This window comes from Anabrus simplex, chromosome 2, assembly GCF_040414725.1.
Source record: "Anabrus simplex isolate iqAnaSimp1 chromosome 2, ASM4041472v1, whole genome shotgun sequence".
NCBI lineage: Eukaryota > Metazoa > Arthropoda > Insecta > Orthoptera > Tettigoniidae > Anabrus > Anabrus simplex.
In genome coordinates, this window is record NC_090266.1 from 1,063,275,958 (window position 1) to 1,063,303,179 (window position 27,222).

General features: G+C 38.3%; 1 protein-coding gene across 3 annotated transcripts in view; it reads right to left on the reverse strand.

Annotated features, from left to right (window-relative positions):
• LOC136864694 (ATPase family gene 2 protein homolog B) overlaps window positions 1-27,222 on the reverse strand; it is a 265,266-nt gene that overhangs the window by 37,247 nt on the left and 200,797 nt on the right. The gene's annotated exons all lie outside the window — the stretch shown is intronic.

The window sequence follows — 27,222 nt, forward strand, 5'->3', positions numbered from 1 at the left end:
CAATTCTCTAGCATATAATAGCGGCAACCTGTTGCGTGAGAATGTACAAGCGATTCGGAGTTGCTAGTCTAGAGCAAGGATCTTGGAGAATGGAGTGCTGTGCTGCGCAGGTTATTCACATGCAACCCTCACTACGAATCTCCTGGCACCAACGCTTCTCCTTGACCCACTAACTGACCCCTAGAAGTATTCTTATTTACAAGAATTAAAACGGAGGCACTGAAAAACTCAAATTTGCCACCAATTTCTATGTTGCTATTGGCTGGCTAGGGCTGCCACCTTCGTTGAAAATGAGAAAATCATACAGTTTAAAATAGTCACGGTGTGCGGCGGGTACGTTTTAATTAGTCACAGGGTTGTTAATGGTGAGATACCTTGTGGAGTGTGTGAGATGCTAGAGGCCAGTTGTGCGCTTTGTTGCCCCCTGCCCAACTGTGTTGTTACAAACCGGACCTAACCGAGCCAGACCAATAAATAATATTTTCACTAGCCTGGTCTTGAAACTAGTTAGCAGCCTTGCACAGTCCACTGCGAGATCGTCCGAGACACGCTATGTTGAATTTCTAAACTCTGTGACATCGCCCGAGCCGCGCCATGTGGGAGCTCTAACCTATCGTTCGAGAAGGGCTACGGAATCTTTACCAAAATGCAGGTTATCGCCATAATATCCACATATATAATTAATTTGCAATAAGAGAACTGACCTTAAAGGTTTTTAATTATTACCAAGATGTAAAGAAAAGTGAAAGTCACGCTATTTATTTTCATCGCGTATATCATGGTTACAATATTTTTGTACCATTATGTATAATATGAGTAAGTCTGGCTTCATGGCTAAATGGCGTGTTGGCCATCGATTCAAGAGGTCTTGATCGGATCAGGGATATTCACTTTCCTTAGTTAATTCCGACGGTTCAGGGACTGTGTGTATGCGACACGCCATTGTTGTTGTTATATTGTTATCATTATTATTATTAAATTTACATGACAAAAATGTCCACATACAGTACCTGTATTTTATTATTTTGCTTTCCCCCTATTTTTTATGTCACCTGCATTTATCGTTTTCCCGCATCCATCATCATTTCCCCCTCCCCCTTGAAAAACAATGCATCGAGGTTTTACTGTATTAGTCTGCATTGCTACAAGGTCATCAAATTCCCATCCCACAAATAATTCAAAAAATATTTTTCTGAACTCCCAGAAGGTAAATCATAATTTGGACTAGAATTGTTTTCCCATATTTCCAATTATTCAAAATGATTATTGCAATTCCAGATATTACCTGTAACATTTCTCTGTAGCCTCATCACTCAATCTTCACACAATCATTAGTTCAGGATTTTCATGATCTTCAGAATCATTATCAGTACTATGTTCATCGGAATACAATTTTGAACCACTACTAGAAAGTTCACTATCGCCACTAATTCCAACATACCTCCAATTTTGCATTCTCTGAAATCTTTCGACACTACACTTTCTTTTGCCAAAATACTGATTCTCAAAACTGGTTGCTGGTCATATTCAAGCCTTTCATATTGGTATCTCATAATACTTTGTTCCGAATGCTGGTCAATGCGGTAACAGCGGTTTCATGTCATGTGACTTGGCAATGACGAAACTTTTGCTCGTAAAGTTATCTGAGGGCAGAGTGCACAGTTTCCTAAAATTTAAGAATAAATTAATAAATATGCAACTGAAAGATATAAACTAGGTTATAGTGTATTAACTGATATGTGCCAACTTAAATCATCAGACATTGCAATGAAACTTAAAAAGGAGGGTTTTACTACAAGCTGTGGGTGGATGGATAAAGAAGTTTTATCGAAGAGAAAGATTGTGGATACAAAGGCATACATCTATTTCATATCTTTCTGGTACCTGTGAAGGAAAGTTGACGGTCCCTCAACGCCACATTATTCTTTTGCGGAAGCAAAATTTCTATTTACTTTCTCAAACTGGGAATGCTGACCAGACACAAAAATATTTCAAAATATGTATGGCGTCTGCTGGTGATTACACAATGACACTAACCAGACAAGTGAAACGACAAAAAGTGAAGGTGCGTTAGTAAAAGCGGCCTATAGGCTGCCACCTTTGCAATCTCCCTATGAGACATCAAGGTTTGGTCCAGGATTCAATTCTTTGGCTTCTTTTGGTTCAGGGACCATTCCTCCTTTCAAAACTACCACCCACCATGGTGGGATTAGTACGTCCCGGTTACCAGAGCAGCACCACTATTGACAGAATGGTGTGCTTTGTGTTTTTGTAATTACTGCTAGATTATTTTGTTGTAATGTTGTCTATGAAATTCTAAAATTTATTCTTTAATTCTTCTAGAAGTTGCCTCTGATCATCAGACTGACAACAGAAGCTGTAGCTGGGAAACATCCTGTGTGATGAAACTACTGAAAGAATGGGGCGCTGTGCTTTTGTAATTATTTTCCAAGTTCCAGCCAAATCTGAAAGGAATCTGAAAGGAAACTCTTTGTTTCTGCAGTAAATTATCTTGAAGCAGGAAATGCTACAAACTGCTCCAGTGCTGTTCTGGATGCACTATAAACCTACAATGTACCGTATGATGCAGTGAATGTCTTTGTCAGTGATGACAATGCTCCATATATGACCCTCTCTTACAAAAAAATTACGAGTGGTTGTAGGATAGCATCTTAAGCATGTGCAATGTTGGACATATAAGCCCAGCTTAGCTGGTAATTTTTGGGTCACAGTGATGTCTGATTTTAATCATGTGGTAGCAATGGTGAAGTCTGCATTTTTGAATACAAGAAAGCATAAATACAAGTATTTACACTTCTTAAAGTCTAAGTGTTGGGATTCAAAGGAGGCAAAGGTTTATTCTTCATCTGTCCTTACTCGGTGGAACAGCTGGTTTGATGCTATCTTCTATTTAAATGGGTACTTTCAACACAATATCAGACATGCCAACTTTCAAAAGTGAAAAATCAGGAGAAATTTGGCAGCAAATCGTGACGTATTACGGCACATCACTGATGGCAGAACATGTACAAATTCATTATAATTCAATTCATTAACAATTCTATTTGGCCTACATATATATTTTTCATCATTTACATGTGAATATTAAATACTGGACATACCTGAACTGTAGGAACATGTGACTTCTCATCCTTAAACATGGTGATCACATTACGACTAATTGTTGTTCAACACACCAGTAGCTGACTTAGCCCTCTTCAGAAACATGGACCGGGCGAGTTGGCCGTGCGCGTAGAGGCGCGCGGCTGTGAGCTTGCATCCGGGAGATAGTAGGTTCCGAATCCCACTATCGGCAGCCCTGAAGATGGTTTTCCGTGGTTTCCCATTTTCACACCAGGCAAATGCTGGGGCTGTACCTAAATTAAGGCCACGGCCGCTTCCTTCCAACTCCCAGGCCTTTCCTATCCCATTGTCGCCATAAGACCTACCTGTGTCAGTGCAACGTAAAGCCCCTAGCAAAAAATAAAGAAACATGGAACTAAATTTTTGCTCAAATCACTTGCCTTGCTGAATTGATTTCAAGGTTAAAAGTTTCTCCAAAGTTTGTTCAGACAGCAAGGATCTGAACTGTGTTTTTGTCTTTGTGACTCTAGATGCTAACACTCCTTTCACATTCTGGATTGCTATGTGGAATTGAGAAAATAGCAAGCATCACCTTAGAGAGTCTGTCATATTTAAGTACACCATCAGCTTCTTCCAATGCCCATTGAACATCAATTCTTCCTTTTGCCAGGTCTGTTTCTTCGAGCTGAAAGTTACAGAACTGGGAGTGCAGAATATCAGTTTCTTTATCCAAATGTTCCGTTTCACTAGTCAAAATGTTCGGACACTTGTTAATGAAGAATCTAAGGCTAGAAAATGATGCCTTACTTATAGCAGAAATATTTGCAACTTCTGCATTAATTAAAACTTCATCTTTGAATGGAAATTTGTGTACTATTTAGTCACACGATGAAGAGAAACACTTTCTAACAGACTTAAAGAATATGCACTTTTCCTCAGACTTCAAGGTATTCACTAAAATAATGCAGAGTTCCCTATCATCAGATCACAAACATCCTTTTGATTTTCTGGAGTATAATAATTTACATCAAGGAGAGAGGAGGATCTTTTAATAACGTGTGGTTTCACAAACCTTGCCATCACACTCTTCAATAATTCCTTGAAAACTGACCTCAATAAGTGGATGTGCGGCATACTTGTCTGAAGAGCTACGTTTGGATTCTCAAAGATATCCATGAAACTTGAGAGAAAAAGGCAGAAAGATTTATGTAAATTTGATGAAAGGAACATGAAAAGTTGTTCTTCACGTGACAATGCATGGCTCTCAGTGCACATCAGTAGTTTCTTTTTTTTTTAGTGAAACTGATTACTGGGTTTTCCTTTTAACTGAGGAGTGAGGTGAAATGTTATGACAATCCTTAACCTTTTCAGACAAACAAGACACATCTGCACTTAAAATGTGCTTAGGAATTTTGTAAGTCTTCAAAGTTCCCATCTGAGAATCCTTACTCACAATTTCACTCCTGAATAATGTAACCAAATCCTATCTAAACACCTTCTTAGTGATAACCATTGAGTAGGCACATGCATCAGAATTTTCCTGATCTCTATGTTGTGTAAAGTCTGAAATTCCCTGAACTTTTCTTTCCTCTTTGCATTCCTTTCCAGATAATAAAATATATCTATTATACTTTCATATATATTTACAGGCAAGCACACCGCACCCTTCTCGGCAACAAGATTAATTAGGTGACAAGAGCAGCCTACGATGATTATGTTACTATTTTCCCCCTTCAAACATCCTGCCACACCATTCTTTAATCCTACCATTACTGGAGCATTATCAGCACCAAGAGCTAGGCATTTTTATAATGTAATGCAGAATTCCCAAAAAGTTAAGGGCAAAAGATTGGCAATGTTAGGTCCAGTAGCATCCCCTTCTAAATTAGGCACAGAGAGTAGACAACTCTGAATTTCATTGAGTTCAGGCCTAAAAAATGTTACAACAATGGGATATATTTTCAAGTCGCTTTTATTGTTACCATCAGTAGCAACAGAAAATGCATTCACCTGCAATTGTGATACAATACTCGCCCTTTCTTCCATGCACATTTCTGTAATGATAGCCGCTGTTTTCGTTCTAGCATACCCACATCGTTTAGCGATTTCCGAATCAGGAAACATTTTGCGAAACAAAGGTCCTGCGTGATCGGCACAATTTACAGGCAGGTTATGTTCTACTATAAATGACGTAAATAACGCCTCGGCATTCGCCACAGGATTTACATCTTGGTTTTTACATGAAAAGTTCAGTTTCTGGTTTCTTTCTACATACTGGACACTCCCTGTATGTTTTTTCGTTTGCATATACTTGAATATATTGCATTTCCCGCCATGTGCACCTGAAAAATCACACCTACATACAGTACAGAATATGAACGTTGGTCCTTTCTGGATTCGCTCAAACACGGAAACTCTTCCCTATAAGCACTTTTAAACACTGCTATCATATTTCTTTCTTGACATTTTGGCCAAAACAAATATTAAGGCACAACACAAGCACTTCTGCAGGTCTTGCCCCGGGTAGAACGGCTATGGTGTGCTACTTCTGAGGTTAGGTTACTCCAAAGAGAATCTTACTCGCTTAACTCGCTTGCAAAGAGAATGACTGTATTATAGACCAAAGAGGAGCACATGACTGGCCACCGTGCCCCGTACTGCCATCTGGTATCATTATTAGAACTACTATCGACCAGCCATACTCAGCCATATATCGATAGAACAAGGAAATCCGCGGGAGTTTAAAATAATATGAAAATTACGGATATTGATCTGAAAATCGGGAGATCGGGAGGAACGATGAAAAATCGGGAGTTTCCCGCTCAAATCGGGAGACTTGGCACATCTGCAATATTATATTTTTCAAGTCATCTGATATGAAAGGTATCAACAACTGTGGCATTAACTACCTAAATGAACTGACTGACAGAGAAGTGAATAGACTTAATTCACATATGGTCTTTGTCAGCGATCATGCAGTTGAAATGGTTGCGCTTCTTACCAAACTTGAGGGACCTCAGTATCCAACCTCTCATTTGCTATACCCCAAATTTAATAACCTTGGATAACCTCTCTGCAATTTGTGATGGGAATTTTTTTTTTTAGCAACTAACAAAGCCTTGGTCAAGCTCACTCCTTTAGAGAAAGCTGCATGCAAAGACATTTTCATTAAAGCAGCCCATTCTTCAAAGTGAAGACTTTGAAGGTCAAAGACCCTAACCGCAATAACATTTTTTGCACTTTCTCAACACTGCATCCTAAAAATATCATCTTGAATAACGGGAAAGCAGCTGAGCCTAAGAAACTGTTTGGTGCATCAATTCTTTCACAAATGGAAATCTGGTCTGGTTACAGTTCCTTCAGAGATGCAATTCAAAATCAATTGAAGGAAGGTGTGAGATGTGACATCATCCTTGCATTAACTGCAGTGCAGTCAGAGTTTTCTGTATTTGATAAATTTTGTATTGGTTTATTGCAGACCTCAACAAACAATGTTGGCAGTAAGCATGCTTTATACCACTATAATACAGTGGTTACAGACAGAAAGTGCAACTCGAAGGAAGGCAATGCCGAACTTATTACAATGCTTTCATTTCAACAGTGATTTTTCTTGTGGATTTCAACATTTTGATTTGTTGTGGAATCTTACAAACAATATTGACATCCTGAAGAATTACTCTTGGCAACGAACGTTTAGTTATACTTGTCATTTGATTTTGATGGCCAAGAAGGATTTCTTGCGCCGGGCGAGTTGGCCGTGCGGTTAGGGGCATGCAGCTGTGAGCTTGCATCCGAGAGATAGTAGGTTCGAACCCCACTGTCGGCAGCCCTGAAAATGGTTTTCCGTTGTTTCCCATTTTCATACCAGGCATATGCTGGGGCTGTAACTTAATTAAGGCCACGGCCACTTCCTTCCCACTCCTAGCCCTTTCCTACCCCATCGTCACCATAAGACCTATCTGTGTCAGTGCAACGTAAATCAAAAAAAGGATTTCTTACGACTTTGTAGGGTTCAATTTCAGACCATGTGCAGCAGACCAATCCCGAACAGCCTGTAAGTCAATGTTTAGTAAGTCGATATTTTACTGAAGGTCTCGTGCTGTAGAGTCTGTGTAGAGTTGAAGGTTGTCAGTGTAAATATGGTATATGCAATGTCTTAAAATTCAATGATATGGCATTCACAAAGAATGCGAAAAGAAGACGACCAAGTAGAGAGGCTTGAGGACCCTTTGTTCACGTGGCGACATGAGGAAACGATTCCATTATTACCCTTCACACACTGTTGACATCCGTGAAGATGAGAATGCATCCAAGCAATCGTACTCTGAGAAAAATGTAGAGCCTTCAGTTTTACAAGTAAAATGTCAATGTCTACGTTGTTGAAAGCTTTACTGTAATCTAGTAGCACCAGAACTGTATACTGCTTGTCTAACGTCCCCTGTCACTTTGAGTAAGGCTGTAGTTGTACTACGTCCTTGTCTGAAACCGGACTGGAGAGTATTAAGGAAATTGTGTGCTTGAAGGTACTCAGACATTTGTGTATGGACTACAAATTCTAAGATTTTAGATAAAGCTGATAAAATACAAACTGGATGACAGTCTCCCTCGTTCTAAGGTGTTCTAATTTTTGGAAGAGGTACCACAATAGCCTTCTTCCAGAGAGATGGATATGTCGAGTAAGAAGAGAGAAATTGATTATATGAGTTAAGGTAGGTAATATAAAATCAAGAATTAGTTTGATGATGTCAGTCCCAATGTCATAAATTCCTTTTGCTTTCATACTTATTCCGAGGACTGCTTTTCTGACTTGGAAAAATAGGTATGGCATACATCAACTACTGTACATCTAAGTGGGAGAAGTTATGAATGGATGAAGGGGCTGTTGATGTTTTCAAAACTGGACTCAAGATTTTACTCAGTGATTAACAAAGGTTCAGATCTTCAGTGCTGTTGATGCTAAGAAAATCACCAGCATTCCTAAAGGAAGCATCTGCACATAGACATAATATTACACAATATTAGTAAGGAAATGACAACTGTTTTAGTGAGTGCTAATGCTTCCAATTTGCACAGACTTCCCTTAATGGTGATTTTTGTTTTCAAGGAAGTACAGTATGAAACCATCTCCTCTCCCTTAATGTAAAGATGGGAAGAAGGAAAGTCAAAATGTCCCAGGGCTCATAAGAATATCATGAATATCACTCACAACACACTTCCAGTGAATTACAGAGCTCAAAAAGTGCGTGGATGTCATCTGAACTCTGTAAAGAATGGTCTCTTGAACATTTTTCTTTTTTTTTTTTTTACCAAATAATGAAAAGGTTCTAGATTTTAGAAAGTTACAAAGGCAGGCTATTTTGTTGAAAAGCAATGCCCTAAAACATTCTAATCAACTGCAAAGTGGTGGCACTGTCGTTAAATTTCAGCCCCCAAATGTGAAAATTGAAAATTTAAGTCAGCCTACAGTTCCTAGAAGCCTTCAACAGCCATTATCGTGGATTTCTACAGAGGTCTCTATCGCAAGAATCGGTTTATCCAGTAAGAGCTTAAACTCATTGAAATCAATTAACATGAAACATGTTATCTACTGGTTAAAACAATCCTGGGAAAGAATTATACCCAAGTCTCTTCAAAAATCATGGAACAAACATTAAGATGGACTCACTACTGAAGAAGATGTAGATGATTATGACAATAAATACATTGTGGTTGGAAACGTGAATTGGGTATATAAGTGTTAGAGGGTTGGTCATGCTGATAAATAACACAACCCAGCATTTTCAAACTATTTTGTTGCGGCAAGAGTTATGATAGGTGATCTTAACTAATTTTGCGCCGCTGAACATGAATCCGTTGTCCGTTTCTACATATCACGTCAAGTTTTCTCGCAATATATATAACAAAATAAGAGATAGACCTGAATATTGCATATAAAAAGTACTGAACAAATTTTGATAATTTTGGAAATATTTATAATTTTTTGTATTATTATATATTTTGAAATAGTTTACAATCAATCAATCAATCAATCAATCAATCAATCAATCAATCAATCAATCAATCAATCAATCAATCAATCAATCAATCAATCAATCCTGATCTGCATTTAGGGCAGTCGCCCATGTGGCAGATTCCCTATCTGTTGCTTTCCTAGCCTTCTCCTAAATGATTTCAAAGAAACTGGAAATTTATTGAATATCTCCCTTGGTAAGTTATTCCAATCCCTAACACCCCTTCCTATAAATGAATATTTGCCCCAGTTTGTCCTCTTGAATTCCAACTTTATCTTCATATTGTGATCTTTCCTACTTTTATAAACGCCATTCAAACTTATTCGTCTACTAATGTTATTCCACGCCATCTCTCCGCTGACAGCTCGGAACATACCACTTAATACCAATATAAATGGTCCTTTATTGGACATTATAAATTTTCCAGCTAACTAATTCCTGCTTGTCAGCGTTTCGTCCCCGTGTGCTAGGCTGGGCTCATCAGTTGGTACCTAGCACACCTACCAAGATGCTGGCTAGTGCATACCGTGGAGGCCACTGCGTAGGCTAATTGTAGCCACCGGCAGTGCCAATGCACTATGAGAGACCCTGTCTCACTACCAAAAATTGATGCCTGCCTGGCCAACAGATGATATAGATGCTGATTCCCGTAGGGAATCTGAAATATTTGTCCCGAATGAGTAAATTTATAATACCAATAAAAATGGTCCGTTATTGGACATTATAAATTTTCCAGCTAACTCATTCCTGGTTGCCAGCGTTTCGCCCCCGTGTGCTAGGCTGGGCTCATCAGTTCGTACCTAGCACACCTACCAAGACGCTGACTAGTGCATACCGTGGAGCCCAGCCTAGCACATGGGGGCGAAACGTTGACAAGCAGGAATGAGTTAGCTGGAAAATTTATAATGTCCAATAAAGGACCATTTATACTGGTATTATAAATTTACTCATTCGGAACAAATATTTCAGATTCCCTATGGGAATCAACATCTGTATCATCTGATGGCCAAGCAGGCATCAATTCTTGATAATGAGACAAAGTCTCTCATAGTGCATTGGCACTGCCGGTGGCTACAATTAGCCTACGCAGTGGCCTCCACTGTATGCACTAGTCAGCGTCTTGGTAGGTGTGCTAGGTACCAACTGATGAGCCCAGCCTAGCACACAGGGGTGAAACGCTGACAAGCAGGAATGAGTTAGCTGGAAAATTTATAATGTCCAATAAAGGACGATTTATATTGGTATTATAAATTTACTCATTTGGAACAAATATTTCAGATTCCCTATGGGAATCAACATCTGTATCATCTGATGGCCAAGCAGGCATCAATTCTTGATAATGAGACAAAGTCTCTCATAGTGCATTGGCACTGCCGGTGGCTACAATCAGCCTACGCAGTGGCCTCCACGGTATGCACTAGTCAGCGTCTTGGTAGGTGTGCTAGGTACCAACTGATGAGCCCAGCCTAGCACACGGGGGTGAAACGCTGACAAGCAGGAATGAGTTAGCTGGAAAATTTATAATGTCCAATAAAGGACCATTTATATTGGTATTCTAAATTTACTCATTCGGAACAAATATTTCAGATTCCCTATGGGAATCAACATCTGTATCATCTGATGGCCAAGCAGGCATCAATTCTTGATAATGAGACAAAGTCTCTCATAGTGCATTGGCACTGCCGGTGGCTACAATTAGCCTACGCAGTGGCCTCCACTGTATGCACTAGTCAGCGTCTTGGTAGGTGTGCTAGGTACCAACTGATGAGCCCAGCCTAGCACACGGGGGCGAAACGCTGACAAGCAGGAATGAGTTAGCTGGAAAATTTATAATGTCCAATAAAGAACCATTTATATTGGTATTATAACTTTACTCATTCGTAACAAATATTTCAGATTCCCTATAGGAATCAACATCTGTATCATCTGATGGCCAAGCAGGCATCAATTCTTGATAATGAGACAAAGTCTCTCATAGTGCATTGGCACTGCCGGTGGCTACAATTAGCCTACGCAGTGGCCTCCACTGTATGCACTAGTCAGCGTCTTGGTAGGTGTGCTAGGTACCAACTGATGAGCCCAGCCTAGCACACAGGGGTGAAACGCTGACAAGCAGGAATGAGTTAGCTGGAAAATTTATAATGTCCAATAAAGGACCATTTATATTGCTATAATAAATTTACTCATTCGGAACAAATATTTCAGATTCCCTATGGGATTCAACATCTGTATCATCTGATGGCCAAGCAGGCATCAATTCTTGATAATGAGACAAAGTCTCTCGTTGTGCATTGGCACTGCCGGTGGCTACAATTAGCCTACGCAGTGGCCTTCACGGTATGCACTAGTCAGCGTCTTGGTAGGTGTGCTAGGTACCAACTGATGAGCCCAGCCTAACACACGGGAGCAAAACGCTGACAAGCAGGAATGAGTTAGCTGGAAAATTTATAGTGTCCAATAAAGGACCATTTATATTGGTATTATAAATTTACTCATTCGGAACAAATATTTCAGATTCCCTATGGGAATCAACATCTGTATCATCTGATGGCCAAGCAGGCATCAATTCTTGATAATGAGACAAAGTCTCTCATAGTGCATTGGCACTGCCGGTGGCTACAATTAGCCTACGCAGTGGCCTCCACGGTATGCACTAGTCAGCGTCTTGGTAGGTGTGCTAGGTACCAACTGATGAGCCCAGCCTAGCACATGGGGGTGAAACGCTGACAAGCAGGAATGAGTTAGCTGGAAAATTTATAATGTCCAATAAAGGACCTTTTATATTGGTATTATAAATTTACTCATTCGGAACAAATATTTCAGATTCCCTATGGGAATTAACATCTGTATCGACATACCACTTAGTCGAGCAGCTCTTCTTCTTTCTCTCAATTCTTCTCAACCCAAACATTGCAACATTTTTGTAATGCTACTCTTTTGTCGGAAATCACCCAGAACAAATCGAGCTGCTTTTCTTTGGATTTTTTCCACTTCTTGAATCAGGTAATCCTGGTGAGGGTCCCATACACTGGAACCATACTCTAGTTGGGGTCTTACCAGAGACTTATATGCACTCTCCTTTACATCCTTACTACAACCCCTAAACACCCTCATAACCATGTGCAGAGATCTGTACCCTTTATTTACAATCCCATTTATGTGATTACCCCAATGAAGATCTTTCCTTATATTAACACCTAGATACTTACAATGATCCCCAAAAGGAACTTTCACCCCATGAATGTAGTAATTAAAACTAAGAGGACTTTTCCTATTTGTGAAACTCACAACCTGACTTTTAACCCCGTTTATCAACATACCATTGCCTGCTGTCCATCTCACAACATTTTCGAGGTCATGTTGCAGTTGCTCACAATCTTGTAACTTATTTATCACTCTATAGAGAATAACATCATCCGCAAAAAGCCTTACCTCCGATTCCACTCCTTTACTCATATCTAAATATATAAAATAAGAGTTTTGTCTGTACATTGCTCAGAATTTGGAAAGAATGGTATTTCTGTATCGGTCATGTCCACAGTAACCAGGAAATGCATTTTTTACTTTTCCGTAATTTCTGTCTGTCTGTCTGTCTGTCTATCTGTCTGTCTGTCTGTCTGTCTGTCTGTCTGTCTGTATGTACACGCATCACTAGAAAACGGCTTAAGAGAATTTATTAAAAATCGGTATGCAAAGTCGGGGAATAAGTCGCTACAATCTAGACTATAAATAATTTTATTCAAGCTAATTGAAATGGTAGTTTAGGGGGGGGCCTAACATTTAATTTTCAAATATTTATGTTTTTAGTAGCCCTATCTTCATAAAAATTGGTATGCACGGTCGAAGAATACGTAGCTACAATCTAGCTTAAGAATAATTTTATTCACACTGAGTGAAATGGTAGTTTAGGGGAAGGCCTAAAATTTAATTTTTAAATATTTGCGGTATTAGTGGCCTTATTTCATTGAACATTGGTTTGCAAAGTCAGAGAATCAGCCACTACAATTTAAGCTATAAGTAATTTTATTTACGCTGAGTGAAATGGTAGTTTAGGGGAAGGCTTAAATATAATTCTCAAATATTTATATTATTAGTTGTCGTATCGATAAATACTACATATCCAAAGTTATAGAGAATTAAATTTCCGACCATTTACGTCTTATACATTTTCACCGTACCGGCTATGATAACACAGGCATTCATGAATTTGTATTTTTGTTGCTAAGTCCATATCAACGCCGAGCCATGAGAAAATGGGTTAACAGAATTTAATGAAAATCGGTATATAGAGTCGGGGAATAAGAAACTACAGTCTAAGCTATAAACAATTTTATTCATCCTGAATGAAATTGTAGTTTATGGGAAGGTGAATAAAATGTAATTTTTAAATACCAATGTTATTGGTCCTATCGAAAACTACTATATAAAAAAGTTATAGAGAATACAATTTCCGATCATTTATCTTTTATTCAGTTTTACCGTACCGACTATGATAAGAGTGGTATTTCAGAGTCGGAAGAAAACGAAATGTGAAGGCCTGTAATATCGAAAGTGCATAACATTGATCAACAATAACATTACATTGACCATTGTTTATTGTGATGTACTTTGTCTCTTATGCTGCCTCTCAACTCCGATAGATGGGATTACTGCTGCGTACCGAGTATAACAGCCCGACTGAATATTGGCGGGAAATAGCCGGGGAGTTAGAAAACTTTCTTCTTTAGCAAGTCATTCCTCTGGTGCATACATTTTCTGATACAGCTGGTACGTAACACTGGATCATCATAGTATTTCAGATATTCGATCCCTACTCTGACGCGCTGTTTTAAATGAGCAGTGTGCATACTTAAGGCAGAGCCTCACTTAGTGGTAGTAGGTGTTTTTTTTTTTTTTTTTTTTTGCTAGGGGCTTTACGTCGCACCGACACAGATAGGTCTTATGGCGACGATGGGTTAGACAAGGCCTAGGAGTTGGAAGGAAGCGGCCGTGGCCTTAATTAAGGTACACCCCAGCACTTGCCTGGTGTGAAAATGGGAAACCACGGAAAACCATCTTCAGGGCCGCCGATAGTGGGATTCGAACCTACTATCTCCTGGATGCAGTGGTAGTAGTAGTATAGTAGTAGTAGTAGTAGCAGTAGTAGTATGGCCTGGTCTAGAATAACAATTTAGGCCTTTTCAAAATTATAGCACCACAGTATTCACTAAATAACTCAAAATTCAACTCTGTAAAGAGCCGTTTCTTAAGAAAAGCTTCTTTCTCTTCAGTTTTATTAAATTCTATATTCAATTTACTCCAAACTAGCAGTGAAGAGGGGATTTCTCTTCTGGCTTGGAGGAAAAATTTGCCTTCAAGTCAGATAAATATTTCCGCCGCCAGTGTAGTAAATTTATATTTTCCGACACATCGGGTACTCCTAGGAAACAGAATATTAATTGGGCAAAGTTTTTGCCCTGTGAGTCTCCACTATTCCACCCTCTCTCCGCCGAAGAAGCCGAAGAGTGTTCACGGATCACCGCAGTCTGCGGTTTGGTCATTCCAGGTCTGGAACTTTGGACTGTTAGATAGGCAGTGTAGTCCTGTTCGTTAGAAGTGAGAAAATGTGTGGTGTTTCATTTGAACGAGTGTTTTGTAAAATGAAAGCATTGCTTTTAATCGCGCCATTCCTATTGGCGTCATTGTATGTTCATTTCAGTTGGGAAAACCACTAAGACAGTCTTTCTGAGGACATAAAAGGGCATTATAATGAAAATATCCCAACCTGATTGTGATTGATGGTATGAAATTCGGTCTACCATTACGGTGAAAATTCCCTCAGTCTTCATTTGAGAAAATATGTTTGCTGACCTCCCGTCGCGTTTCTAAGGTAACGTTAAGAGCTATAAAATTTAAGATAATCTTGCTCACAACATGTACACTACCCAACCTAGAATTCTTTATACAATGTAGAATCCGGTAGCGAAGCACGGGTACATCAGCTAGTCATTTATATATATAAGAAAACATAAAGGTCCGATAATACTGCCTTGAGGAATTCCCCTCTTAATTATTACAGGGTCAGATAAAGCTTCACCTACTCTAATTCTCAGAGATCTATTTTCTAGAAATATAGCAACCCATTCAGTCACTCTTTTGTCTAGTCCAATTGCACTCATTTTTGCGAGTAGTCTCCCATGATCCACCCTATCAAATGCTTTAGACAGATCAATCGCGATACAGTCCATTTGACCTCCAGAATCCAAGATATCTGCTATATCTTGCTGTAATCCTACAAGTTGAGCTTCAGTGGAATAACCTTTCCTAAAACCGAATTGCCTTCTATCGAACCAGTTATTAATTTCACAAACATGTCTAATATAATCAGAAAGAATGCCTTCCCAAAGCTTACATACAATGCATGTCAAACTTACTGGCCTGTAATTTTCAGCTTTATGCCCATCACCCTTTCCTTTATACACAGGGGCTACTATAGCAACTCTCCATTCATCTGGTATAGCTCCTCCGACCAAACAATAATCAAATAAGTACTTCAGATATGGTACTATATCCCAACCCATTGTCTTTAGTATATCCCCAGAAATCTGATCAATTCCAGCCGCTTTTCTAGTTTTCAACTTTTGTATCTTATTGTAAATGTCATTGTTATCATATGTAAATTTTATTACTTCTTTGGCCTTAGTCTCCTCCTCTATCTCGACATTATCCTTGTAACCAACAATCTTTACATACTGCTGACTGAATACTTCTGCCTTTTGAAGATCCTCACATACACACTCCCCTTGTTCATTAATTATTCCTGGAATGTCCTTCTTGGAACCTGTTTCAGCCTTAAAGTACCTATACATACCCTTCCATTTCTCACTAAAATTTGTATGACTGCCAATTATGCTTGCCATCATGTTATCCTTAGCTGCCTTCTTTGCTAGATTCAATTTTCTAGTAAGTTCCTTCAATTTCTCCTTACTTCCACAGCCATTTCCAACTCTATTTCTTTCCAGTCTGCACCTCCTTCTTAGTCTCTTTATTTCTCTATTATAATAAGGTGGGTCTTTACCATTCCTTACCACCCTTAAAGGTACAAACCTGTTTTCGCATTCCTCAACAATTTCTTTAAACCCATCCCAGAGTCTGTTTACATTTTTATTTGCCGTTTTCCACCGATCATAGTTACTTTTTTAGAAACTGCCTCATGCCTGCTTTATCAGCCATATGGTACTGCCTAACAGTCCTACTTTTAAGACCTTCCTTTCTATCACATTTATTTTTAACTACCACAAAAACAGCTTCATGATCACTAATACCATCTATTACTTCAGTTTCCCTATAGAGCTCATCTGGTTTTATCAGCATGACATCCAGGATATTTTTCCCTCTGGTTGGTTCCATCACTTTCTGAATCAGCTGTCCTTCCCATATTAACTTATTTGCCATTTGTTGGTCATGCTTCTTGTCGTTCGCATTTCCTTCCCAATTGACATCTGGCAAATTCAGATCTCCCGCTACAATCACATTTTTTTCCATGTCGTTTCCCACATAGCTGACTATCCTATCAAATAATTCCGAATCCGCGTCAGTGCTACCCTTTCCCGATCTGTACACTCCAAATATATCAAGTTGCCTATTATCTTTAGAAATGAGGCTTACACCTAGAATTTCATGTGTCTCATCTTTAACTTTTTCGTAGCTTACAAATTCTTCTTTCACCAGAATGAACACTCCCCCTCCCACCATTACTATCCTATCTCTACGATACACACTCCAGTATTACATGTAATAAATATCATTTTTGGTCCGTATTGATGATATTTGATTGAAATAATAACATTAAGTTATTTATTAGACCACCTAATCAATACAAAATCGTCTTGGATGATTTACATAAATTTGTTAGCTAATAGTGGTACATGTTTCGCCTTCCCTGAAGGCATCATCAGCCATAGTCTTAACCTTAAATTAAAAATCAGCGTCTAAATAACATGTAGTAATGAAATGAATTTTAAAATCTTGAAGAGATTTGAAGTGAAATAACATTAAAAATAACAATGATGGTTTGAAAATACAATGTGATGAGATACAATAGTGGAAGTATTGACAAAATTAACATTAGAAGGCTGCTAAAATAAGTACAATGGATAAAACAACAGATTGTTATACAACAAGTAGTAAGATTGCATAAAAGTAAAGTTGATAGTCTGGCGGTTATAATTAGACGATGGCGAAAAATCTTATATAATCAAAGTAAAGAAGAGAGAATAAAAGTCAAAGTTGGTCAAGAGATCCGAAGTTAATCATGATCTTGAAGATAAAAGACGAAAGTCAGATGCATATGGTGAAGTTGTAGAACACTTTTTTGTTGAGGATATGAAGTTGGTGAATAGAAGTCGAAGAACAGTTTCAAATAGGATCACTATGGACCATCTCAAAATTTGAAGTGATGTTCAAATGTTGTAAATTGTGAGTTTGTAGATAATCTAGTTGAAGAAGCATATAGAAGTGAAATCTGTAAATGGAAGCAAGAAAAGTAGGGTTAATTGTGTGAAAAGATATTTGAAAAATATTGAAGTAGAATCGTATGCACTTACCATTTGACGGTGACAAAGATAGCTTGTAATATTAAGAGTTAGAAGTATTTGCAACAGTAGACTTCTTGCTACGTGTGTTATAACTGAAGTTTTGTGCTGGAGGGGGATCTGTTTGCGTTGACATAACTATTGGAGGGGGGCTGCTATTGGTGGGGGGGAAGGAAGAGAGTGTATTACTGCGCGTGTTGTAACGGTGTAAGGCTATTGGAGGGAGCGATGTTACGGTGGGTGTGGCTATGGGTTTATTGGTTGTATTTGAATTAGAGGTACTAGCGGCGGGGGGAAGGGAGGGGGGTATATTAGCTGTAGGGGAGGTGGGAACTCTAATTGATGTGAGGTTGAAGATTTTTAAGAATTTGTTGGTGAGGGAAGTTGATTCTCGTAATAAAATAAAAATTTCTGCATCCATTATATCATTTCTCAGCCATGATTCAACTCCTATAACAATATCTGGTAAATATATATCTAATCAATTACTTAATTCTATTCCTTTCTTTACAATACTTCTACAGTTCAACACTAACAATTTTATGTCATCCTTACTTGATTTCCAGTTCCCTGTTCCCTTATCACCGCTCCTTAGGCCATCCCGTTTCCCTGAATGTACCTCCCTATTACCCTTCCAAACAAATTTCCTAACTTATACGTACCACTGTGGTTTAAATGAAGGCCATCCGAGCGCAGATCCCTATCTCCTACCCACCCATTAGGATCTAGAAATTTCACTCCCAGTTTCCCACATACCCACTCCATAGTCTCATTTGATTATTGTATTGAAATATTATATACAATGAATAATTATTGGGTACAAAATTACAATGAAATATTTAGCATTTATTGTAATATAATACTGATTTACACAAAAACACATAAACAATAAACTCTGAGGCAATGAGAGCAATTTATTTTTACAATTAAACGCGATTCACAAGCAAACAATGTAACTTTTTTTCCATATCTTTATGAATTCATAAATGTGAACAAAATAAACTTTATGCCTGGAACCTGCAAGCGGTTTACCTTCAAGTGACAAGCATTTAGGCGAGTTTTGAAGGCAACTTTTAAAAAATTCATAAAAATGTTGTTTTTCAATTTATTTTCATGTATAACTAGTCATTTTATTCAGAAAAGGACGAAGAATACTATAGTTGGAAATTAAACTTACCAATTTAGTATCCTGAAGCAGTATGGGCGAAGTATGCAACATACACTAAGTATTCCAAAATAATCCGAAAGTTCTTTTTTTTTGCTAGCGGCTTTACGTCGCACCGACACAGATAGGTCTTATGGCGACGATGGGATAGGAAAGACCTAGGAGTTGGAAGGAAGCGGCCGTGGCCTTAATTAAGGTACAGCCCCAGCATTTGCCTGGTGTGAAAATGGGAAACCACGGAAAACCATCTTCAGGGCTGCCGATAGTGGGATTCGAACCTACTATCTCCCGGATGCAAGCTCACAGCCGCGCGCCTCTACGCGCACGGCCAACTCGCCCGGTCCGAAAGTTCTGGGCAACGTGTACGTAAAAAGTAATGTTATATGACGATTTTACTATATACAAAATTTGTACAATTTTTTGCTGATTAAAAATATGTAGAAAGGTTTCACTGCACTGAAGTATTGTAAAGTAAAATAGAACTGAAATAACATAAGCACATCGCACCAACACGTGAGTCTACATAGTCAGATTCATCCTCGCTACCTTCGGGTTGGCTCCTCTTTCTTCCTGCTTTCATAGACCTCCAAAAATGTTCTAATTTACAGTAGTACTGTTGATGGACACCACAATTACATCCTGGGCACAAGAAGTGGGTGCGTGACTTCTTTTCTGCAGTCGAACAGACAGGGAACAACCGCAGTTTCTTTCCTGCTGGAAGGCGTACCAGCTGATGTCTCATTTCTCCTGAAGGTCCAGGTGGAATGTTTTGAAGAGTTTCTTCATCTACAAGACCTTCGACAATACTAACCATAAATTCCTCATGTTCAAGGGGTTTGTCGGTGCTCAAACTATAAAGTACGTAGGCATCAGAAATTACCATTACCAACAGGTTATAAAATATTTCTTTCCAGTCGAAACGTTTTAGTGACATGACTTTAGAAAAATATGGAAATATTTGCGATTTTGAAGTGCATCACTATTTTTCAATGTTGTTATTAGGGTTCAGACCCATATTTATAACTAGAGAAATGAATTTGTTCATTTCTGATACTATAACGTCAACCCATCTTTGCAGACAATAATATGGACCGACCCATATTTCTGGAATTCGTTTTAGTTCGAATAATTTCCTGTGCGTATTTATTAGTTTCAGTCACTAAAAGATTCCAGATATCACTGGAGAAAAACAAATATAAATATGTTAGAGGAGGACTGTTTCTCGGAGAGCAATTTCGTGTACCTGCGTTTCGAACCTTGAACTTCTCTTCCACTTTTATTTCTGGCTGTGGAGGATAAACTCTTGTCAACTTTGGTTCCGTTTGGCCAACTGCATTACCGTCATTTTATTATCATTATTATCATCAGTGGCTGGTTCATTGTGTTCCACATCATCGTCAATATCAGTGTTGAAATCACTTAGCGTAGGCTCATATAACTCGCCACTCCTTTACGAATTATTGTCAAAATCATCGTCAATACCTTCTAAAAATACGTTACTATCACCTTTGCCATCCAGATCAAACAAACAATTACGAATTTCACTACTTCCTGAAAATTCACTCATTTTGCGCCACGAAAGCTAATGCACATCGGACAACCACAGCAAGCACAACAGAATGACCGTCTGCAAAGCGTTCCCATTTTTCCACGTGTATATCGCACACTCTGTCACACTAAACTACTTCAGAATTGTGCTGTATTTATAGAGTAGAGCTTCCTCTTCAACATGATGCAAGATATGTCCTAAAGATGTTGAGTGTCAAGGCGCTATCTCGAAATTAGTCAGCGCTGGCGTAATGCATGTCGACAGTGACTCTGTTGGTTGAGTAACAGGGAAATGAGTCACGCTCGCGGTGACTGCCGGTTCCAGGGTTAACAGTCCTAGACGTCCCCTTGGAATGAACACTTGGCTCCCCAGCATCTGACTGCATCAAACTCTTTACATACACCAACAGTAGTCGGCCATCATTGATTCATCCCACCTCTTCTGGTATCTTCTTTCTGCCTCCTTGATGTCCTGATGGAACCTCCCTCCCATCTCTTCACTAACAGCCCCAAGATTTTCCAGAAAGTGATCGAGATAAGAATGAAGGAAGTGTAATTTCAGACTTATTTTACACTCTTTCATATCATCCAACATCGTTTTCACTATAGTTTTGTATTGTTCATCCTTTACATTTCCTAGGAACTTAATTATGACGTCTCTTATTGAATTCCATGCAGCAAGTTCCACAGCATTCATCGTCTGTTCGAAGTTTGTCTTTCAGAAGCTTTCCAATTTGTGGTCCATTAAAAATGCCTTCCTTGACTTTTGCATCAGATACATATGGAAATTTGCTTGCAATGTACTTGAAACAGGGGCTACTTTTGTCCAAGGCCTTAACGAACTGCTTCACGATTCCCAGTTTGATGTGTAGCAGTGGCAAAATAATCTTTTGTGGGTCAACTAAGGCAGCATTTGTAACATTTTTCAAACCAGGCGTCAAAACTTGTCTTTGGGCCAGGAAGGTGTAGACCAGCATTTGACCCTAGCTCTGCTGTCCCATTCACATAAATAACAAGGGAATTTAGTGTAGCCTGCTTGCTGTCCTAATAGAATACAACAAAACTTTGTGTCACTACACAATTCCCCCCAGTGCTCATGACATTTGATTTTATCTAAAACAGTTTGCATTGTGATATAAATTTTTGTAGTGAAACGGAATGTGCCACAGGAATCGAAGCTAGAATGTTTCTGTTATGAAGTAGTACAGCCTTCAAGCAAACCACGGGCACTCTAACAACAGCCGATTCGGTGTTACCACAAAGCAGCACTGTGCAGCAATGGCACATTTTCAGACAATAAATGGCAAATAACATGAAAACTAGATGTGATACAATTAGCAACAACGGCATTTCTAAAATCAGAAGACCTTATTTAGTTAAAATCACGTATCAAATGCTTTGCCGCAAAAATCATGCTGGGTAGTGTAATTTGATATCTCACACCGTTGTCATTTTATCAGCTACTGAAGTTGGCTAATTAGGTCACTTTACGAGCAAATTCAAATGGGCTTTGTGAGGCTACGTTGCAAAATCTGTACGTGGCTTAAGACCGGCATGAGAGCATCATTTCTAAAAGAATTCTTATTTTTTGAGCCCACCTTTTCAATACACTATGTTTTTTTAATTGATTTACATAAATATTTTTACATTAATGTTACATCATAAGCGGGACATGTTTCACCTACTTTTTAGGCATCTTCAGCAGCTGTTCCTACTACCTAAGATCAAAATAGCCAGGATCCTGGATTTTGCTTAATAATAAAATACTTAAAATGGTTAAGCTGACGTGAATTACTTTAACTAAAAATATTTTTGTGTGTATTATGTGTTCTGTAGAAACATTCGACTGATATGGATAATTATGGCTAGTGAATTGTGAAACATTCGACTGATATGGATAATTATGGCTAGTGAATTGTGTTAATATATACCATACATTAAAACATTTAGCTTAATATACAGTACAATTGCTCTGTCTAAAAAGGGTGAGTTTACAATTATTATACATTGATAAAAACATAATGATGTGTTTAAGAAAACTTGCGATGACATTGGTTGGTTTAGGTTATTTAGTCTGTAATATCCAATGTGTGTTCTCTCACTGGAACCTTCATGGACCTGAGCGTCACCTTGGGAATAAAATTTGGTAGTGTTTCCGTAAGATATTGCGTGATCCGCGACAGCCGGCAGGAATTTGTATAATTTAATCACCATAAAGTAACATTCACACAACGGATCACTGCCACGCAAAGTCCATTTAAATTTGTCGTGAAGCGATCTGATTGACTAACTTCAGCAACTGATAAAATGACAATGGTGTGAGATATCGAATTATTTCTTTCAAATTATTTATCAGCATGACCAACCCTCTAACACTCATATACCCAGTTCATGTTGTTTCTGACCACCCTGTAGAGTCTAATATATTCCAGAACCCAAGGACATTATTGAGAGTAAATTAGATGTGTCGCTATGTTCAGATAACGCAGAGTTTGACCTTACAGATCATGACAATATGAATGTCATGTTGTAATGAAGAACCAAAGCAGATGACACAGAAGTGGACAATGGCGAGACTGATAATGACCGAGTGACAGCAGATAATGTATACAAAGTACTGGAAGTAAGCAAGTTTCCATTAAGTTATTTAATTGCTCACATACTAAATTACATTTTACTAGTATGTAGTAAATTCAGCATAGCAACTACAGAAACTGCATGTTGTTTAAGGATCTTTTATGTTTTAACGAACACGGTAGTGAACAGACGCCTGCTAATATTTTACTCACTAAGTAGCGGCTCAATATAGCTGCTCGCAAATGGCGTAAAAGAGGAAACAAAAGAAGATACTTGATTATTGAGTGCAAGATAAATATGAAGTACTCTACTGTGTTCTTTATTTATTATAATAAATTTTAACACTATTGCTACCAAGCCCGTAGATTCTTCGGGCTGCATCTTTCCCAAAAATCACCAATCCCGTAGTTTCTACGGGGTCGCTCATTTAAACAAATGTTATTTCTTATAACTGAACTTCAGTATGGAACAAAAATGAAATTTATAGCTTATAAAATGTTATTTTGCTAAGTGGTGTTTCTACGGATCTGGACATTGGGGGTTTATGCTTCATACTGTTAGGAACAACAGTGAGCAAGAGATGACACTCAGTTGACATATTTTCTAGGCTACGCCTTTCTCATGACAGTGTGATTGTGCCACTTCACCGCGCGCACGCAGCTGGAAATGGAGGCCCGCCAAAGTTTATCGCGGCATGATACTGAGAATTGTTTAGTTGATATAGATGATGATGTAGATGATTTGGAGGAGGAGGAATTAGATTCTAGTATGTTTGAAGGTATGTTCTTGAAAAATACTATTCTACATTATGTTGCTAGAGTATAACAAAATAGTGTAACAAAATACTGTGCATTTATAAAACGGTACAATTTCCTCCACCATTTCACAATTCTGTGTTCAGATGAGTTATACTGAATGCGCTGATCACCCAAATCAACTCAAGACATATGTATATTGTAGTCCAAAATAGTGGTTTGAGTACTTTCTTGCCAGTCCCTGTTGTGTGTTCCACGAAATATGTTCAATGCTTCTTGCTATGACCAATGCATTTTGGCTGTACAATTCAGTGCACACGAATCATTCCATCACCCAGCTTGCAGCACAGCTTGTAGAAAGATACTGGTCATAACACAATCACATCAACTGGAACTGTAGGAAGGCTAAATTATTAATTTTTAACTATTTTTTTCACGTCGCACCGACACAGATAGGTCTTATGGCAATGATGGGATAGGAAGGGCTAGGAGTGGGAAGGAAGCTGCCGTGGAATTAATTACGGTACAGCACCAGCATTTGCCTGGTGTGAAAATGGGAAAAATTGGAGAACCATCTTCAGGGCTGCTGACAGTGGGGCTCGAACCGACTATCTCCCGGATGCAAGCTCACAGGTGCAGACCCCTAACTGCATGGCCAACTCTCCCGGTGGAAGGCTAAAATAGTGGCATTTTATAAAACACATTCCTTCTAAAACCAAGAAATATGCTGCTAGAGTATGCCATGTCTGCAGTGCGAGAAGTAAAAAATCAAGTGAGAAAGCTTCTCATAAGGAGACACGCCACTAGTGTGAGCAGTGCAGAGTTGTGCTGTATGGAGCCATGCTTTAAAATTTATCACACGAAGAAACAATATAATTCCATGTAATAATGTACATAAAACTAATGATAATGGTGTAAAACATGCTATAAATTCAATCCATACTGATAATAAGTGAAATGATACAATTTTATGAACAGTGATGTTTGCTTGATTTTTTTTGTGTGACAATTATGTGGTTGAAAAAACCCTTTATATGTGAGATTTACTGAAGTAATTGTGTTTTTTATTTGTGAGTGGTTGCAGAAGACTAGACCTTTGAAATGATAAAAGTTTCATTAAAGTTTGTAGCATAAATACAACACATAATAAATTTAAATATTGCAGAAAATACCTGGTTTTCAGGGACATGTACATAAATATGGTCTGGTAGTGAAAGTGTTAAATTATATTTTAGATGGTTTAAGTGGGGTCATACAGTAGATTATGCTAAAGTATGTCATTTAAAAAAATTAATCACAAATGAAAGGTTGTGGCTTTCTAAATAAAGATACAAAGTTTTGTGTAAAAATTCCTCAGTTTTAGAGATATTTACATTTTAGCGACAGCTTGCACATTGTGATGGGCATGACTACGTGGCAATGGATGAAAATGTACAGCGGCAGACATGTGTGTGGTTTCTCTGTTCAATTAAGAGATGAAAGTATATGATTTTCCATCTGTTCAATACAAATTCAAATGTGATATACACTGAAATGTCACATTTTATTCATAAATATTAGGGACCGGTTTCGGCATATTTATGCCATCATCAGCCTAAAGTTAGATACACAAGGACACAAGTAAATTACATACATGTCAATACACAAATAAACTTTCTACCATATTGGCAATTCATAATAGCGTTGATATATACAAAATTTTGAATGTATAAAAACTCTCAAATATACCTCTTATAAAATTTACGTCAATTTCTTATAACACTGGCTGCATGGATAGTATACACATAGGCCATGCTTGTATCAATGCTTTGGAGAGTTGCCTTTGAGAGTGGACAGCTTTGAGTTTCTGTTTTCAAGGTTTCTGTAGTGTACTCCTTGACAGTAGTAGCGGTTTGTTTTGAAACTTTCCAAGTGTTTCTATTACACTGCATTGTGAACTGTATTCATAATGCCTAAGAAAGGGAATGTAGTAAGACGGAGAAAGAGGTGATTTGCTGGAAATCAATTTTCCAATCAAGAAAAAGGTGATAACGGCGATGTCATTAGTGAGGTAACCAGCAGGCCTAGTGCATCAGCGAGGACACTTGAGCCAGAGGTCAGGTCACATTTTGTCCCACGGGCTCAGAATCCTGCTGAGACTATTGATGAGCTGAATCAGAGAGGACTGTTAGTACCAACAAGCACCCACATCCCATTCACAAACGTACAATATGGGGCCGATGACCTAGATGTTAGGCCCCTTTAAACAACAAGCCCAATCATCAATCACCAAACCTATAATGGACACCATACACCCTGTTCTCAAAGACCTTAGCAAAACAGAGTTATACAGATGATGTCTAAAAAGGAGAAACCAAAATGCAATTGAGTCATTCAACTGTAAAATTTGGTCTATATGTCCCAAAATACCATGCACTGGTAATAAAATTGTTCAAATGTCAACCTACAGTGCAGTGAACAGTTTCAATTATGGAGCTAGCAGTATCCTATAAGTACTGAAGGCATTGGAAATCAAAGATGGGAAGAATACTGCAAAAGATCTGCGCAAGTTCGACCACGGAAGAGGAGATTCAGATGAAAAATTTTTCTTTAAAAATTCAACTCTGGAAGCTAGAAGGTCTAGGCAAAGGCTCAGACTGGAAGGAAAATCCAAGAACATCCATACAGAGGGTATAACATACACCAGTTGACCTTTCTAAGGTGTACTGTAGGTCAAACTGTGTCTTATAACTTTACATGTTTTCCTGTCCGGCTCCATGGCTAATGGTTAGCGTGCTGGCCTTTGGTCCACAGGGTCCCGGGTCTGATTCCCGGCTGGGTCAGAGATTTTAACTTTATATGGTTAATTCCCCTGGCTCGGGGACTGGGAGTTTGTGCTGTCCCCAACATCCCTGCAACTCACACACCACACACAACACTATCCTCCGCCACAATAACAAGCAGTTGCCTAAACATTGCACATGCCACCCACCCTCATCGGAGGGTCTGCCTTACAAGGGCTGCACCCGGCTAGAAATAGCCACATGAAATTAAAACCTGTGTTTTTCTGAAAACTTAATTTTATCAAACAAGAAACATAATATCACAAGAACCACTTGTTTGATCTAAATGATATTTTGTACAGTTGTTCAAATATGAATTCTATAGAGGATGAACTAAAATAATGGAACCAACTCAAAATTTAGGCTTAATATAATGATATAAATATGTCATTAAAATATAAAAATTATATATAATTTTTTAAATCTGCCAAATTAATTTGAATGCACTAAGAGATTTCATCTTAGTCCATACTCTACAATATTCTGAGAGTTTCAATTGGAGAAAGAAAGAAAAGAACAATTAAGCTCATATTTAGAGTTATCAGGTTTCTTATATTATCATGGGGTTTATAATTTTAACAATTGATTAATTAATACTACTTTACATTAAAATTTGATTTTTACTATATCAAACAATAGGTTAGGATGTTATATATCACCATATTAAGTTTCAATACCCTACTTGAA